Raw genomic sequence first — 13,737 nt, 5'->3', positions numbered from 1 at the left:
ACTGTCGGAGGGGTGGTACTGAGGGAGCACCGCACTGTCGGAGGGGCGGTGCTGAGGGAGTGCCGCACTGTCGAGGGGGGTACTGAGGGAGCGCCGTTCTGTGCTGTCGGAGGGGTGTTACTGAGGGAGCAGCGTACTGCGCTGTAGGAGGGGCAGTGCTGAGGGAGCGCCGCACTGTCGGAGGGGCAGTACTGAGGGAGTGCCGCACTGTCGGAGGGGCAGTACTGAGGGAGCGCCGGACTGTCGGAGGGGCGGTACTGAGGGAGCGCCGGACTGTCGGAGGGGCGGTACTGAGGGAGCGCCGGACTGTCGGAGGGGCGGTACTGAGGGAGTGCAGCACTGTCGGAGGGGCAGTACTGAGGGAGCGCCGGACTGTCGGAGGGGCCGTCTTTCAGATGAGTCGTTAAACCCGGGCCCCGACTGCCCTCTCAGATCCCACGGCCATTATTTGAAGAAGAGCAGGGTTGTTCTCCCAGGTGCCCTGGGGCCAATATTTATCCCTCAATCAACATAAAAAACAGACGATCTGGGTCATTATCACATCGCTGTTTGTGGGAGCTTGCTGTGCGCAAATTGGCGTTTCCCACATTACAACAGTGACTACACTCCAGAAAGACTTCATTGGCTGCAATGCGCTTTGGGACATCTGGTAGTCGTGAAAGGCGCTATATAAATCATCAAATCACAGAAATGTACCGCACGGAAGGAGGCCATTTCGGCCCATCGTGTCCGTGCCGGCCGACCAAGAGCTACCCAGCCTAATCCCACTTTCCCGCTCTCGGTCCGTAGCCCTGTAGGTTACGGTACGTCAAGTGCACATCCAAATGTGGTGAGGGTTTCTGCCTCTACCACCCTTTCAGGCCGTGAGTTCCGCCCCAGACCCCCACCACCCTCTGGGTGAAGACATTTCCCCTCAAATCCCCTCTAAACCTCCCCCCAATTACTTTCAATCTTTGCCCCCTGGTTGTTGACCCCTCTGCCAAGGGAAACAGGTCCTTCCTATCCACTCTATCCAGGCCCCTCATCATTTTATACACCTCAATCAGGTCTCCCCTCAGCCTCCTCTGTTCCAAAGAAAACAAACCCAGCCTATCCAATCTTTCCTCATCGCTAAAATTCTCCAGTCCAGGCAACACCCTGGTAAATCTCCTCTGTACCCTCTCCAGTGCAATCACATCCTGGTAAATCTCCTCTGTACCCTCTCCAGTGCAACTTCCTGGTAAATCTCCTCTGTACCCTCTCCAGTGCAATCACATCCGGGTAAATCTCCTCTGTACCCTCTCCAGTGCAACATCCTGGTAAATCTCCTCTGTACCCTCTCCAGTGCAACATCCGGGTAAATCTCCTCTGTACCCTCTCCAGTGCAACATCCTGGTAAATCTCCTCTGTATCCTCTCCAGTGCATTCACATCCTTCCTGTAATGTGGTGACCAGAACTGCACGCAGTACTCCAGCTGTGGCCTAACCAGTGTTTTATTCAGTTCAAGCATAACCTCCCTGCTCTTTTATTCTATGCCTCGACTAATAAAGGCAAGTATTCCGTATGCCTTCTTAACCACCTTACCCACCTAGCCTGCTACCTTCAGGGATCTGTGGACATATCCCTTTGCAAATCTTTCTATCTTATAAGGAAAAACAATACTATCTGGCTTCTATTGTCTCATCAGATGTTGATATTTTAATTAAAAAATAGCAGATATTGCTACACTAACCTCAGTCAACCTCGTCTTTCAGAAGGTTAATTGCGATAGGTAATAAAATAAATCCCTACATTGCACAAGTGCGTTGCACCATCAAAGACAACACAATGTCACTGGCCTCCGACAGCATGTTTGATTAACCGAGTTCTATTTACACATGAACAAAACAGTTCAACAAGTACTTTAGATCCGGTGTCAGAGATGTTGCGGCATGTTCCTACACTGCAAAAACAGATTCTCATTTGTTCTATAATTTAGCTGCACGCCAGCTGAGAAAGAGAGAGATTGAAGACCAGGAACTTGAAACCCGGCACCGAGCTCATGGTCCACAGGGCTGTAGTGATACCCGCCCTCCTGTATGGCCCAAAGATGTGGACTATGTACAGGAGACACCTCAAAACACTGAAGTACCACCTCCATAAGATCCTGCAAATCTATTGGCAGGACGCACGCACGTTAGCGTCCTCGACCAGGCCCAACATCCCCAGCATCGAAGCACTGACCACACTCGACCAGCTCCGCTGGGCAGGGCCACATTGTCCGCATGGCCCCCAGACACGAGACTCCCCAAAGCAAGCGCTCTACTCGGAACTCCTTCACGGGCAAACGGTGGGCAGAGGAAACGTTACAAGGGACCACCCTCAAAGCCCTCCCTGATAAAGTGCAACATCCACACCGACACCTGGGAGTCCCTGGCCAAAGACCAGTCCGCCCTAAGTGGAGGGAGTGCATCCAGGAGGGCGCTGAGCACCTCGAGTCTCGTCGCCGAGAGCGTGCAGAAACCAAGCGCAGGCAGCGGAAGGAGCGTGCGGCAAACCAGTCCCACCCTCCCCTTCCTTCAACGTCTATCTGTCCCACCTGTGACAGGGACTGTGGTTCCCGTATTGGACTGTTCAGCCACCGAAGGACTCATGTTTAGAGTGGAAGCAAGTCTTCCTCGGTTCCGAGGGACTGCCTCCGATGATGACACTTTACTGCTCAGATAGCCTCTGTGCAGAGCACATTTTGTCAGCTTTATTGCAATCCAGTTGGACCGATAGACCGATTCATACTTTGGATGATAAAATCACAGAAATTTACAGCACGGAAGGAGGCCATTTCGACCCATCGTGTCCGTGCCGGCCGACCAAGAGCTACCCAGCCTAATCCCACTTTCCCGCTCTCGGTCCATAGCCCTGTAGGTTACGGCACTTCAAGTGCACATCCAAATGTGGTGAGGGTTTCTGCCTCTACCACCCTTTCAGGCCGTGAGTTCCGCCCCAGACCCCCACCACCCTCTGGGTGAAGACATTTCCCCTCAAACCCCCTCTAAACCTCCCGCCAATTACTTTCAATTTGTGCCCCCTGGTTGTTGACCCTTCTGCCAAGGGAAACAGGTCCTTCCTATCCACTCTATCCAGGCCCCTCATCATTTTATACACCTCAATCAGGTCTCCTCTCAGCCTCCTCTGTTCCAAAGAAAACAGACCCAGCCTATCCAATCTTTCCTCATCTAAAATTCTCCAGTCCAGGCAACATCCTGGTAAATCTCCTCTGTACCCTCTCCAGTGCAACATCCTGGTAAATCTCCTCTGCACCATCTCCAGTGCAACATCCTGGTAAATCGCCTCTGCACCCTCTCCAGTGCAACATCCTGGTAAATCTCCTCTGCACCCTCTCCAGTGCAATCACATCCTTTTCCAACATTCCATTGACTCTGGATCAGTTCCTATCGAGCGGCGGGTAGCCAATGTAACCCCACTTTTTAAAAAAGGAGGGAGAGAAAAAGCAGGGAATTATAGACCGGTCAGCCTGACCTCAGTAGTGGGTAAAATGATGGAATCAATTATTAAGGATGTCATAGCAGCGCATTTGGAAAATGGTGACATGATAGGTCCAAGTCAGCATGGATTTGTGAAAGGGAGATCATGCTTGACAAATCTTCTGGAATTTTTTGAGGATGTTTCCAGTAGAGTGGACAAAGGAGAACCAGTTGATGTGGTATATTTGGACTTTCAGAAGGCTTTCGACAAGGTCCCACACAAGAGATTGATGTGCAAAGTTAAAGCACATGGGATTGGGGGTAGTGTGTTGACGTGGATTGAGAACTGGTTGTCAGACAGGAAGCAAAGAGTAGGAGTAAATGGGTACTTTTCAGAATGGCAGGCAGTGACTAGTGGGGTACCGCAGGGTTCTGTGCTGGGGCCCCAGCTGTTTATATTGTACATTAATGATTTAGACGAGGGGATTAAATGTAGTATCTCCAAATTTGCGGATGACACCAAGTTGGGTGGCAGTGTGAGCTGCGAGGAGGATGCTATGAGGCTGCAGAGTGACTTGGATAGGTTAGGTGAGTGGGCAAATGCGTGGCAGATGAAGTATAATGTGGATAAATGTGAGGTTATCCACTTTGGTGGTAAAAACAGAGAGACAGACTATTATCTGAATGGTGACAGATTTGGAAAAGGGAAGGTGCAACGAGACCTGGGTGTCATGGTACATCAGTCATTGAAGGTTGGCATGCAGGTACAGCAGGCGGTTAAGAAAGCAAATGGCATGTTGGCCTTCATAGCGAGGGGATTTGAGTACAGGGACAGGGAGGTGTTGCTACAGTTGTACAGGGCCTTGGTGAGGCCACACCTGGAGTATTGTGTACAGTTTTGGTCTCCTAACTTGAGGAAGGACATTCTTGCTATTGAGGGAGTGCAGCGAAGATTCACCAGACTGATTCCCGGGATGGTGGGACTGACCTATCAAGAAAGACTGGATCAACTGGGCTTGTATTCACTGGAGTTCAGAAGAGTGAGAGGGGACCTCATAGAAACGTTTAAAATTCTGACGGGTTTGGACAGGTTGGATGCAGGAAGAATGTTCCCAATGTTGGGGAAGTCCAGAACCAGGGGTCACAGTCTAAGGATAAGGGGTAAGCCATTTAGGACCGAGATAAGGAGAAACTTCTTCACCCAGAGTGGTGAACCTGTGGAATTCTCTACCACAGAAAGTAGTTGAGGCCAATTCACTAAATATATTCAAAAGGGAGTTAGATGAAGTCCTTACTACTCGGGGGATCAAGGGTTATGGCGTGAAAGCAGGAAGGGGGTACTGAAGTTTCATGTTCAGCCATGAACTCATTGAATGGCGGTGCAGGCTAGAAGGGCTGAAGGGCCTGCTCCTGCACCTATTTTCTATGTTTCTATGTTACTAATGTGGTGACCAGACTGCCTGAATTGTAAACCCTGCCACAATTCAAATATACAGCAGAACACAAGTATTAGGAGCAGGAGTCGGCCAGTCAGCCCCTCGAGCGTGCTCTGCCATTCAATATGATCACGGCTGATCATTGACCTCAACTCCACTTTCCCACACGATCCCTCGATGCCCAACAATCTACCGATCTCAGCCTTGAATACACTCAACGACTGAGCCTCCACAGCCCTCGGGCAGAGAATTCCAAAGATTCACCCCCCTCCGAGTGAAGAAATTCCTCCTCACCTCAGTCCTAAATGGCCGACCCCTTATCCCGAGACTGTGAGACCCCTGGTTCTAGATTCCCTAGCCCGGGGGAAACACCCTCCCTGCATCTATCCTGTCAATCCCCCTCACAATCTGGTCTGTTTCAATGAGATCACCTCTCATTCTTCTAAACTCGAGAGACTATGGGCCCAGTCTGCTCAATCTTTCCTCATAGGACAATCCCCCCACATCCCAGGAATCAGTCTGGTGAACCTTCGCTGTACTCCCTCAATGGCAAGTATATCCTTCCTTAGGTAAGGAGACCAAAATTGTACACAATACTCCAGGTGCGGTCTCACCAGGGCCCTGTATAATTGCAGTAAGATGTCTTTACTCTTATACTTGCTTTGGAGGCAGTTCAGAGAAGGTTCACTCGCTTGATTCCAGAGAAGAGGGGGTTGACTTATGAGGAAAGGTTGAGCAGGTTGGGCCTCTACTCATTGGAGTTCAGAAGAATGAGAGGTGATCTTATCGAAACGTATAAGATTATGAGGGGGCTCGACAGGGTGGATGCAGAGAGGATGTTTCCACTGATGGGGGAGACTAGAACTAGGGGGCATGGTCTTAGAATAAGGGGCCGCCCATTTAAAACTGAGATGAGGAGGAATTTCTTCTCTCAGAGGGTTGTAAATCTGTGGAATTCTCTGCCCCAGAGAGCTGTGGAGGCTGGGACATTGAATGGATTTAAGACAGAGATAGACAGTTTCTGAACCGATAAGGGGTTATGGGGTTATGGGGAGCGGGCGGGGAAGTGGGCCTGAGTCCATGATCGGATCAGCCATCATCATAGGCAGTCCCTCGAAACGAGGATGACTTGCTTCCACACCAATAAGGGGTGAGTTCCCAGGTGTTTCAATGAAGGACCTAATATTCCGGATCCCGAACTACATCCTGAAGGGTGGAAGATGCCTGTGGGTGGATTTTTTTTTAACGTGGGGTGACCGTTGCACACCAGCCACCACACGGGGCTTGACAGAACGAGGTCTTGGTCCAGTGGCAAGGGTTAACCAGGACGACTGGAGACCAGCTCTGCTGCACAGGCCCAGTGCGCGCACATATCGTACAGTGTGGGCTGGTCCGTGCTGCCCCTGGGCCCCAGATCCACGCCTCTCCTGGGCCCCAGTCACTTCCCTCTACAATCTCTCACTGCTCCTTCCCCCCCTCCTGCTGTGCCTGCCCGCACTGCAATCAGTGACCTGGCTTCGCAGCCGTCGCCCTCCTGCAGCAGCACGCGCTGCTCCCTGCAGTGGTATGTCGCCGCATGCTGCTCCCTCCAATGGCCCAGGCCTGCCGATGGTCTTGCAGGCCGGGACCATGCCGATTTCCGGGACGGGCAGCCGCATGTCACTCCCTCCAATGGACCCGGCCTGCCGATGGTCTTGCATGATCGGATCAGCCATGATCGTATCGAATGGCGGAGCAGGCTCGAGAGGCCGTATGGCCTACTCCTGCTCCTATTTCTTACGTTCTTATACTCCTAATCCTTTTGCAATAAAGGCCAACATTCCATTGGCCTTGCTAATATTGCTAGCTGTACCTACATGCTAACTTTCTACGGCTGGTGTTCACGGTCACAAGACGCTAGAATTCCGAGACATGCCAGGGAGACCCTTGGCCTGACCACAAGAAGCCAGGGAACAGGTGGCAGGCCCACAGCTTCCATCCCAACCCTCCAATTTCTGAGACTGAGTGACTCCTGCCAACGATGCGCAAACTACCGGAAGGTCTCAAATTAAATAACATTCACGATAGACGGAGGAGGTCTGCGGAAATACCGACTCTCATTTGCCCGAATACACAGAGCAACAAATCATGCAGACATTGGATTGGCTCGATGAGGGGATGTGACTGCTGCCAACGCATCGGAGATTGTTGCACGTGCTCAGTTCCAGTGTCAGGTTTATTTTCTCTCAGTGTTCCGGCCGGACTTCCCAAAACGAGGGAAGCAGAAGTGGGTTTAGAGAAGTTGCCATCTTCCAGAGAGAATGAGCGACGGATATTTATTGCCCGACTGCCCTGAACGTAACATAAGAAATAGGAGCAGGAGTCGGCCATTCGGCCCCTCGAGCCTGCTCTGCCATTTAATACGATCATGGCTGATCCGATCATGGACTCAGGTCCACTTCCCTGCCCGCTCCCCATAACCCTCAACACCCTTATCGCTCAAAAATCTGTCTATCTCCACCTTAAATATATTCAATGTCCCAGCCTCCACAGCTCTCTGGAGCAGAGAATTCCACAGATTTACAACCCTCAGAGAAGAAATTCCTCCTCAACTCAGTTCTAAATAGGCGGCACCTTATTGTGCAGCTATGCCCCCTAGTTCTAGATTCCCCCACGAGGGGAAACATCCTCTCTGCATCTATCCTGTTGAGCCGTCTCAGAATCTTATACGTTTCAATAAGGATAGAGAACTTTGAAATTGAGGCGTTGCTTAACCGGGGCCCAATGTAGGTCAGCGAGCACAGGAAGGTGATGGGTGAGCGGGACTGGGTGCGAGTTAGGACACGGAGTCAGAGAGCACAGGGGGTGTGTGGTGAGCGGGACTCGGTGCAAGTTAGGACACAGGGGCAGCGAGCACAGGGGGCGATGGGTGAGCGGGACTCGGTGTGAGTTAGGACACGGGGTCAGTGAGCACAGGGGGTGATGGGTGAGCGGGACTCGGTGCGAGTTAGGACATGGGGGCAGCTGAGTTTTGGATCACCGAGTTTACGTCGGGTAGAATGTGGGAGGCCAGCCAGGAGTGCGGTGGAATAGTCAAGTCTGGAGGTAACAAAGGCACGAATGAGGGCTTCAGCAGCGGAGGAGCTGATTTATAAACAACGGATGATTTAATGCTAATGGGGAAAACGATGCACTTAAAACATTTTATTTGCATTTCTTGATCATAAAATTATTTCCAACAAGGGGGGGAAAAAACGCTCGAGTTGTCTTTTACGCAGACCTCCGTTTGTTATTTTTTTAAATGTGTGATCGGACGTTACGTGCAGAATGTATCTGCACAGCTTCAGGCTCGTTGGCAGGAGCCACTGTGACTTCAGCACAGCTTCAGGCTCGCTGGCAGGAGCCACTGTGACTTCAGCACAGCTTCAGGCTCGTTGGCAGGAGCCACTGTGACTTCAGCACAGCTTCAGGCTCGTTGGCAGGAGCCACTGTGACTTCAGCACAGCTTCAGGCTCGTTGGCAGGAGCCACTGTGACTTCTCGTTGGCAGGAGTCCCACGATTTACCCCCACTCCCCTTCAGTTGGTGATTATGAAGCACTGCTGCGCTGTGCTTTTTAAAAATGAGACGTTGGAGGGGGAACTGCCCAGCCTTTGCAAGCGATCCATTAAAGGCGACACAGTCGGCTTCAGATTAGTCCCGGCTTTGAAGCGTGGAGTGTTGTTTTTTTTTTATTGGTTTCCTGTATCAACGATTCCACTGCCATCTGACACGTGGCTGCAGCCGGCCAACGAACCACCAATTTGTGGACTTCTTGGGTTAGCAGCCGCAGAGCCCCGTTTTATGTAGCATGCGTCCACACTTTTCAGCAAGGAGCATCAGCCACTGATCCAGGCTGGATCCGAACCTCTCCCCCGCTTCCCTTAACGCTTCCTCAGTACTGCCCCTCCGACAGTGCGGCGCTCCCTCAGAACTGCCCTTCCAACAGTGCGGCGCTCCCTCAGTACTGCCCCTCCGACAGTGCGACGCTCCCTCAGTACTGCCCCTCCGACAGTGCGGCACTCCCTCAGTACTGCCCCTCCGACAGTGCGGCACTCCCTCAGTACTGCCCCTCCGACAGTGCGGCGCTCCCTCAGTACGGCCCCTCCGACAGTGCGGCGCTCCCTCAGTACTGCCTCTCCGACAGTGCGGCACTCCCTCAGTACTGCCCCTCCGACAGTGCGGCGCTCCCTCAGTACTGCCCCTCCGACAGTGCGGCGCTCCCTCAGTACTGCCCCTCCGATAGAGCGGCGCTCCCTCAGTACTACCCCTCCGACAGTGCGGCGCTCCCTCAGTACCGCCCCTCCGACAGTGCGGCGCTCCCTCAGTACCGCCCTTCCGACAGTGCGGCGCTCCCTCAGTACCGCCCCTCCGACAGTGCGGCGCTCCCTCAGCACCGCCCCTCCGACAGTGCGGCGCTCCCTCAGTACTGCCCCTCCGACAGTGCGGTGCTCCCTCAGTACCGCCCCTCCGACAGTGCGGCGCTCCCTCAGTACTGCCCCTCCGACAGTGCGGTGCTCCCTCAGTACTGCCCCTCCGACAGTGCGGCGCTCCCTCAGTACTGCCCCTCCGACAGTGCGGCGCTCCCTCAGTACTGCCCCTCCGACAGTGCGGCGCTCCCTCAGCACCGCCTCTCCGACAGTGCGGCGCTCCCTCAGTACTGCCCCTCCGACAGTGCGGCGCTCCCTCAGTACCGCCCCTCCGTCAGTGCGGCGCTCTCTCAGTACTGCCCCTCCGACAGTGCGGCGCTCCCTCAGTACCGCCCCTCCGACAGTGCGGCGCTCCCTCAGCACTGCCCCTCCGACAGTGCGGCGCTCCCTCAGCACTGCGTGTCAAAGGGCGGAGGAAACGTTGCTACAAGATACCAATTTTTTTTTTTTTTAAAACTCTGCACTTTAAAGCCGAAACTAATCTGAAGCCTGTGTCGCCGTTACTGGATCTCTTGCAAACGCTAGGCAGTTCCTCCACCGTTACATTTTTAAGAGCAGCAGTTCTTCAAAATCACCAACTGAAGGGGCCGGGGGGAGGCGGTAAATTTGAGTGGCTCTTGTCAACGAGCCAGAGGCTGTGCAGAAGTCAAGAGTGGCTCCTGCCAACGAGCCGGAGACTGTGCAGAAGTCAGAGTGGCTCCTGCCAACGAGCCGGAGACGGTGCAGAAGTCAAGAGTGGCTCCTGCCAACGAGCCGGAGACTGTGCAGAAGTCAAGAGTGGCTCCTGCCAACGAGCCAGAGACTGTGCAGAAGTCAGAGTGGCTCCTGCCAACGAGCCGGAAGCTGTGCAGATGCTTTCCGCACGTAACTCTCAATTCACAACAGGCGTAAAAGACACGTGTGGCGTTTTTTTTTCCTTTGGAAATAATTTTCTGATTAGGAAATGCGAATGAAATGTAAAAACGTGCATCATTTTCCCCAGTGGCAGTTTGATTTACAAACGCACGATTAAGAAATAAAACAATAGTTTTGTTTTTTTACCCCGCCCCCCCTCACTCCGCCTCGCCTGGCTGTCTGAGTTCCAAATGGAGCTACGTGCAATTGTTTCACTTTCCATCGAGAGGGATCAGCCCAGGTCGGATGCCGACAACAGCTTTGGTTCTCTGCGGATTCACAGTGAGCTGCTGGTTCATTTCAGGTTGACATGGAGCCTTGCGTCTAGCAATCGGGAAGGCACATTTGGCAGAGGGAGTATAAATGTGGGAAAGTGAGAGGCGATCCACTTTGGCAGAAAAAATAAAAAAACAATTTAAATGGAAAGAGGTTACAAAGTGCTGCAGTACAGCGGGACCTGGGGGTACTTGTGCATGAAACACAAAAGGTCAGTATGCAGGTACAGCAAGTGATCAGGAAGGCCAATGGTATCTTGGCCTTTATTGCAAAGGGGATGGAGTATAAAAGCAGGGAAGTCTTGCTACAGTTAGACAGGGTATTGGTGAGGCCACACCTGGAGTACTGCGTGCAGTTGGGTTTCCATATTTACAAAAGGATATACTTGCTTTGGAGGCAGTTCAGAGAAGGTTCACTCGGTTGATTCCGGAGATGAGGGGGTTGACTTATGAAGATAGGTTGAGGAGGTTGGGCCTCTACTCATTGGAATTCAGAAGAATGAGGGGGCTCGACAAGGTGGATGCAGAGAGGATATTTCCACTCATAGGGGAAATTAAACTAGGGGGCATGGTCTTAGAATTAGTGGCCGCCCATTTAAAACTGAGATGAGGAGAAATTTCTTCTCTCAGAGGGTTGTAAATCTGTGGAATTCTCTGCCCCAGAGAGCTGTGGAGGCTGGGTCATTGAATATATTTAAGGTGGAGATAGACAGATTTTTGAGCGATAAGGGAGTGAAGGGTAATGGGGAGCGGGCGGGGAAGTGGAGCTGAGTCCATGATCAGATCAGCCATGGTCGTATTAAATGGCGGAGCAGGCTCGAGGGGCCGAATGGCCAACTCCTGCTCCTGTTTCTTATGTTCTTATCTGAGCCTGCTCCAGCCATTCAACAAGATCATGGCTGATCATGAAAGTCAACTTCACCAGCCTGCCCTATCTCCATATCCCTTAAATCTGTCTTGAATGTACTCAACGACGGAGCCTCCACAGCCCTCTGGGGCAGAGAATTCCAAAGATCCACCCCCCTCTGAGTGAAGAAATTCCTCCTCATCTCAGTCCTAAATGGCCGACCCCTTATCCTGAGACTGTGTGACCCTCGGTTCTAGACTCCCCAGCCCGGGGGAAACATCCTCCCTGCATCTACCCTGTCAATCCCCCTCAGAATCTGGTATGTTTCAATGAGATCACCTCTCATTCTTCTAAACTCGAGAATATCGGCCCAGTCTGCTCATAGGACAATCCCCCATCCCAGGAATCAGTCTGGTGAACCTTCGCTGCACTCCCTCAAATGGCAAGTATATCCTTCCTTCGGTAAGGAGACCAAAATTGTACACAATACTCCAGGCACAGTGCATCTTCTCAACTCCAATGAGTATAGGCCTAGCCTACTCTTGTACTCTATCCCCCTTTGCAATAAAGGCCAAGATTAGAAACATAGAAACATAGAAACATAGAAAATAGGTGCAGGAGCAGGCCATTCAGCCCTTCTAGCCTGCACCGCCATTCAATGAGTTCATGGCTGAACATGAAACTTCAGTACCCCCTTCCTGCTTTCTCGCCATAACCCTTGATCCCCCGAGTAGTAAGGACTTCATCTAACTCCCTTTTGAATATATTTAGTGAATTGGCCTCAACTACTTTCTGTGGTAGAGAATTCCACAGGTTCACCACTCTCTGGGTGAAGAAGTTTCTCCTCATCTCGGTCCTAAATGGCTTACCCCTTATCCTCAGACTGTGACCCCTGGTTCTGGACTTCCCCAACATTGGGAACATTCTTTCTGCATCTAACCTGTCTAAACCCGTCAGAATTTTAAACGTTTCTATGAGGTCCCCTCTCATTCTTCTGAACTCCAGTGAATACAAGCCCAATTGATCCAATCTTTCTTGATAGGTCAGTCCCGCCATCCCGGGAATCAGTCTGGTGAACCTTCGCTGCACTCCCTCAATAGCAAGAATGTCCTTCCTCAAGTTAGGAGACCAAAACTGTACACAATACTCCAGGTGTGGCCTCACCAAGGCCCTGTACAACTGTAGCAACACCTCCCTGCCCCTGTATTCAAATCCCCTCGCTATGAAGGCCAACATGCCATTTGCTTTCTTAACCGCCTGCTGTACCTGCATGCCAACCTTCAATGACTGATGTACCATGACACCCAGGTCTCGTTGCACCTTCCCTTTTCCTAATCTGTCACCATTCAGATAATAGTCTGTCTCTCTGTTTTTACCACCAAAGTGGATAACCTCACATTTATCCACATTATACTTCATCTGCCATGCATTTGCCCACTCACCTAACCTATCCAAGTCACTCTGCAGCCTAATAGCATCCTCCTCGCAGCTCACACTGCCACACAACTTAGTATCATCCGCAAATTTGGAGATACTGCATTTAATCCCCTCGTCTAAATCATTAATGTACAATGTAAACAGCTGGGGCCCCAGCACAGAACCTTGCGGCACTCCACTAGTCACTGCCTGCCATTCTGAAAAGTACCCGTTTACTCCTACTCTTTGCTTCCTGTCTGACAACCAGTTCTCAATCCACGTCAGCACACTACCCCCAATCCCATGTGCTTTAACTTTGCACATTAATCTCTTGTGTGGGACCTTGTCGAAAGCCTTCTGAAAGTCCAAATATACCACATCAACTGGTTCTCCTTTGTCCACTTTACTGGAAACATCCTCAAAAAATTCCAGAAGATTTGTCAAGCATGATTTCCCTTTCACAAATCCATGCTGACTTGGACCTATCATGTCACCATTTTCCAGATGCACTGCTATGACATCCTTAATAATTGATTCCATCATTTTACCCACTACTGAGGTCAGGCTGACCGGTCTATAATTCCCTGTTTTCTCTCTCCCTCCTTTTTTAAAAAGTGGGGTTACATTGGCTACCCTCCACTCCATAGGAACTGATCCAGAGTCAATGGAATGTTGGAAAATGACTGTCAATGCATCCGCTATTTCCAAGGCCACCTCCTTAAGTACTCTAGGATGCAGGCCATCAGGCCCTGGGGATTTATCTGCCTTCAATCCCATCAATTTCCCCAACACAATTTCCCGACTAATAAAGATTTCCCTCAGTTCCTCTTCCTTACTAGACCCTCTGACCCCTTTTATATCCGGAAGGTTGTTTGTATCCTCCTTAGTGAATACCGAACCAAAGTACTTGTTCAATTGATCCGCCATTTCTTTGTTCCCCGTTATGACTTCCCCTGATTCTGACTGCAGGGGACCTATGTT

The 13,737-nt window shown here is 51.4% G+C and overlaps 1 protein-coding gene across 1 annotated transcript in view; it reads right to left on the bottom strand.

The window, feature by feature from the left end:
* Positions 1-13,737, bottom strand: part of LOC139240889 (low-density lipoprotein receptor-related protein 1-like) — a gene marked incomplete at its 3' end in the record, with an annotated part of 408,599 nt that overhangs the window by 187,169 nt on the left and 207,693 nt on the right. The window lies entirely within an intron of this gene.

This window comes from Pristiophorus japonicus, chromosome X (assembly GCF_044704955.1).
Source record: "Pristiophorus japonicus isolate sPriJap1 chromosome X, sPriJap1.hap1, whole genome shotgun sequence".
NCBI lineage: Eukaryota > Metazoa > Chordata > Chondrichthyes > Pristiophoridae > Pristiophorus > Pristiophorus japonicus.
Note: the sequence above shows the minus strand (reverse complement) of the source record. Positions and strands in the feature narration are given on the sequence as shown.